This window comes from Malania oleifera, chromosome 2 (genome assembly GCF_029873635.1).
Source record: "Malania oleifera isolate guangnan ecotype guangnan chromosome 2, ASM2987363v1, whole genome shotgun sequence".
Lineage (NCBI taxonomy): Eukaryota > Viridiplantae > Streptophyta > Magnoliopsida > Santalales > Ximeniaceae > Malania > Malania oleifera.
The window spans coordinates 33,773,828-33,779,827 of record NC_080418.1 but is presented as its reverse complement, the minus strand read 5'-3'; positions in this window follow the sequence as shown (position 1 = coordinate 33,779,827).

The following is a 6,000-nucleotide window of genomic DNA, read 5'->3' as shown; positions in this document are numbered from 1 at the left end:
TTCAAAAATACTCCAGTCCGTTAGTTCTCATTTCCACATTTTCATATTCACATTTCCATATACACATTTTAGTATTCACATTGCAGTATTCACATTACAATATTCACATTTCAGTATACGCATTGTAGAATTCACATTACAATATTCACATTTTAATATGTTGGTACATTCCATCGAATCATAAATATTCTTATCATTTTTTGTTTCATTCCCAACATATTAGCACACATTCCATCTCATAATAGTATATATCTCATTCCAAGTATTTTAGCATTTCTTAATAAAGCATACCGCAATTTCTTATTTCCTCGTTTATCATAGGAATATATATATATATATATATATATATATATTTATTTATATATCATATTCTATCATTTTCTAGTAAAATACACATTGGTATATCACAATTTATCATTCTCAATAAAATAATTCTGCATTCCACTTTTCAACATTTTGTATATAGTTATGTTTTGGTCTACTATGCGCTATATAACATTTTGAGGAGATGTGTATGTAATTATGGTGATCTTAGAACTCTGGTACTGTATCTGGGATATTATGTGTATGATTCCGCTACATGGTTAGATATATGTGATGAACAGGTCAGCCTGGTACCACTTCGGGTCCAGGATATCATAGTTGGTATCAGAGTTTTATGTGTATATATATAGCAGAATTTTCAAGTTGTGACACCAAAGGCCTAGGAAATCTTAAGAATGAAAATGATCTCATGGCCAATTTGGAGATTGTTAGATTCATAATTCTAAGTTAGGCAAGGACCATCCTTGGTTTGGCCTAGAGCCATTATCAGAGATATTTTCTTATTCTCCATCATCGATCGATCAAATGTAGTCCAACTAGCTTAAAGGGGATTACTTATAAGTAAATTAACTTATCAGACTACTATTTAACCTAGGAATATAGCAAATATATAATAATATTCTAGGCCGAAAAGCTTTTGTGGCTGCTCATTTAAAAATATTTAAGTGCAACTAAATGGACTAGCCACGGGGGACATTGTTATCATTGTCTTTTTGCATTCCCTTAGGAAAATTGCCCAAAGAGTCACTATGAAAAAATTGCTTAGGAAAAGCTAGTTACTTGTTGTTTAGGCAAACTAGGAATACCAAGTAGTCGCCTAAGTGACAAAGGCCATGTGGCCATTAGGCGATGTTGATCTCCTAGTCACTAGGCGAGGCAAGGAGATCATAAGTGGCCGCCCAGGCGATGCGAGATCGTCCAATCACTAGGTGACAAATATCACTCACCATCTAGGATCACCTAGTCATCCGATATTAAGGTAGATAATCATTGGGCAAGTATGAATGTTAACTATAATTATTGGGTATTTAATGTTTAAAATGGTCCTAATTTATAATAGTAATGCCCCGAACCCGCCAATGGGACCCGGGGTGTTATGTGTTTCTTTCACCTATCTCTGATACCACAATCATTATGCACATAGCAGAATTAATAATACATCCTCAATTAAAATACCAGAGTACTATACTATACAACAAAAACTATAAAACATAACCAAAATACATGTGAGTTTCTGCTACCACTCACATTATGTTATAAAATCAACCCTACTCTAGAGCTTTCTAAGATCGACCACCAGAAGGTTCTGAAAAAGATGAGTTGTATATTGGGGTGAGACACTTCTCAGTAAGAATGAAATAAATTATCATTAGTGTGTGGCCAATGAGTTTAGTGTTTACCAAATATAACCATTTGTTAATCAACAACAATTTTAAAATCATTTATAGACCATACTCACACATACATCATTATTTATAAGCGAGAGTTCTTGAGGATTGAGGAGATTACAAGCCCATAACATGGAACGCCCCTTTACTCTGATACCTTATGTAACCTTGCCCATTTAGCTTGTACGTAGCTACAACTGATACCTATTAGGACACTCGTCTTACCCAGCAAGCCCTCGGGCGGAGAGTTTACTTCGCCCCAATCACATGTAATGTCACAATATAAAATACATTTAATTCTTTACTATAAATAACTTTCACATGAAAACTATAACTCACACCCGAATGGATAAACAACATGCTTCTCCCCATGGCGGGTTGTGCAGCCCATAGGCTGGATTTATCCTTGGCCGACCTGCCACCAGGCTACGTCAACTATACTGTATGTCTATTAGTACGAATGGCCATCCCATAGTTGGTCTAGACTCCAGGTGGGAACTCTATACTTCACTGACCCACTCGACTATTCAATACCAACACTCTTCTCGAGACATGTGGTTGCACTAAGATCTTCATTACTGTAGCTGCGGTACCAAGCGTTCTATGGTCCATTGAAGTTCTTAAACCATACATTGCAGTTTAACAATAATAATACTCTATACTTTACTTTTTTTTCCACAGTTCAAAAAATAGTATAATACCCACACATTTCAGTATATCAATATATCATACTATAAACTCATAACTTTAATTAAACAATAATATTCTTTCTCATGCCACACGATTTGGGTGTTTCTCATAATTATATAAATTACTAGAAAACCAGTCGTTCTGTTTTCAATATCTGTTTTACCGAAAACACCGGTTTAATTATCTCCACCATTTATTTAACTCAAAATATGTATTTAAAGGAAAAACAGAGATAACCAACTCTAGTTACTTTAATTCTTTACAAAATACGTATAATAAATGAAACCAATAATTTTAACTAGTCAAATCATTCTAGAAAATCTACCACAATAATCCATAAATCAAATACTTTAATTCAATCAGTTCAATTTTAAAATAACAATTATTATAAAATCCCTAGTCTCACAAACACCAATTTAATTAATTCATAATAATAATAATAATCCAAAATTCAATTTCCATATGCCAAACTATTCAGAAAAACGTGTATATAATTCATGTAATCTCATATTACAATTTAATCGGTTAAATTATAAAAATTCTTGGTATAATTTATTCCCCTTACCTTATTCCAAGAGTGGTGCCTACGACGCTTTTACGACAAATCCACTCTAGTTAAAATGTTGGTGGTTGAATTTGGATTCTAAGAGTATTTTCCGTTCTTCGATCAGTGCACGTTTGATCGAAAAAATCGAGGAAAGAGGGAGAGGGGTTGAGGAGAGAGAAAGTAGAGAGAGTGCAAAGAGAGAGTTGAGAGCGTGCGAGGGGGGGCTCGGAATTGAATTTCAATCCCTCAGGATCCTTCAGGTTAACTTTATTATTATTATTATTATTATTATTATTATTATTATTATCATATTATATTATTTAATTATTAATAATAATTAATTTATTTTTAAATTTTTTTAATTTTAATTTTAATTTATTTTTTCGGGTTACTACAATAATGATACTTTTATATTTAGAAACCAATCGAATTTATGGCTTGAGTTTATGATTTGCAACCTTTAAATTTATGTAAGTTTAACAACAAAGAAGCATAAATAGGGGTACAACTATCTTGTAAGAGATCTCCAACTTATCTAAATAAACAAAATGGAACATTTCAATGCTAAACAGGCCCAGTGCCTTTTATCTCTCTTATCTCTTTATCTCTTTCTCTCTCACTTTCTTTTCTTAGTTTTTTTTTTATCTCTATCTCTCTTTACTTATTTTAATAGAAGTCTTTTCATATCTTTATTTTCTCCCTTCTTTTATGATTTTTTCTGCCATTCTTGGATTTTTTTTATGAGAGTTGACATAACGAGCTTATTTACAACCAATCCACTATCTACCCGTTTAAACCCACACTGTCCCTTAAAAAGGGGCTTAGAAGAAAGGGCATATAGGTGAAAATGTCAATGCCTCTATCATGGTATATAAGAAGATACTAGCCAAAACATTATAAATGCAATGTTTTTGTGAGTTTCTATTGCCATTAATGTGACACCCCGAAACCCAACAAGTGGGGCCCGGGTGCCACGTGTTCCAATCACCTATATCTGATATCATAATTAACATGCACACAACAGAATATAAATAAATAACCTCAAATAAATACCAGAGTTTTATATAACAACCCAAAAATGAATACAACATCCAAATATCTGTATCCACAACCAGCATTTACAATATAACCCAATACAAATATATATCTGTATATATACACTAGTATCTCACAATACCCCAAAAAAAACCACCAAATACAATCCCAACCTAGGCCTTCAAACCCGGTCTTCAGAAGAACCTGAAAAATTGTTAATCCACTAGGGTGAGACACTTCTCAGTATGGGTGGAATAAATTATAACAGTGTGTGACAATTGAGTTTTAATATTAATATTTCAAAATAAACGGCTTCTTGTATAACATCAACAACAACTGAGAAAATGTACCATTAATAAAATCCCCGACATCTAATATCATACACACATTCAATATGCACAAGTACATAATTTTTATGCAGGCGAAAGTCCCCAAGGATAGGGAAGATTACCCGCCCATTCAAGTAGCTTCCCTCTGCTCTGGTACCTAAAAGATACCTATTAGAGCACTCACCTTACTCAGTAAGCCCCCAGGTGGAGAATTACCTCGCCGTCAATATACACATCTTTATTATTTTAAAGGCGAAGGTTTTCGAGGATCGGGATGTCTACCCGCCCATACAAGTAGCAACCCTTTGCATTAATACCAAGAAACTACCTAGCAGAGCACTCGCCTTTCTCTGTAAGCCCCTGGTGGTATGTTTACCTCCCCACATGCACACACATGCATTCACAATATGCTATATCATTACTATTATGTTTTAATTTAATTCACATGCGCACAACACATCCACACAGGAATCATGCATCTCATACTTCATCTTCTAATGTCCTCAATACGTGGCCCACACAGAACAACTGCGTACATGTCAGTACGTGGCCCACACAGGCACCTACGTACTTCTTATCTACACATGGCCCACACAGGCACCACTACCCACACAGGGTATATAACATGGCCCACACAAGTGCCATTATCCACACAGGATATAACGTGACCCACACAGCCACCACTACCCACTCAGGGTACGTAACATGGCCCACACAAGTACCACTACCCACACGGGGTAGATAACATGGCCCACACAGGCGCTATTATCTACATAAGATATAACGTGGTCCACACAGGCACCATTACCCACACAGGGTACATAACATGGCCCATATAGGCGCTATTATTCACCAGTATCCAATCCCCATGACCTACCTATCATACATCAGTAGAACAAGCTCCTCGACCTGCCAACGTCATATCATGATTTACATTATGGCAATATAACAACCTTCTTATTCCAACGTTATATTGAGATGCGTACGAATAACCAAATCAGTTAGTTCGCATCAATGCATTTCCACATAGGAATCCAATAGATCAATTCATTTCCTACACAGTATCCCAACAGATCAATACATTTCCACACATGAGTCAAACATAACAATTCATTTATCATGTCATAATCATTCCAAACATCCCCACATACAAACCCAAATACCACAGTAATTCATATTCAATTTATTAGAAAAAATTGTTCCCATGTCACACGAATTTAATATCATATGCAATTATCCCATATATAATCTTAAACAAAATCATCATTTTCCAGTACTCAAACTGTTATAAAAAAAATCATATAAAGAAATAATAAAATTCATATACTTGTAAATAATCAGTTCACCTTAATAAAATACTGATATAATTTTATTCCCCTTTACCTGATTCCCTGAATCACGCCTGCAGGGCTCCCAAAATTATACCTGCGACGCTCACCCGAACCCTGATTCAATCAAATCAACCCTAATAAAATATTATTTTAACATTTCTTAATTTACAATAATTAAATAATAATTAATTTTTAAATAACCCATTTATCCAAATTTTGGGGCTATTTCTACAACGACCCTACGAGAAATCCGCTCGGTTAGATTTGCAGAGAATCATCCCTAGATTCTCGTGGTGGTGTCCAATCGCCCATTTGGCTTAAAATTTAAGAAAAATTGAGGTAAGAATGAGAATTTG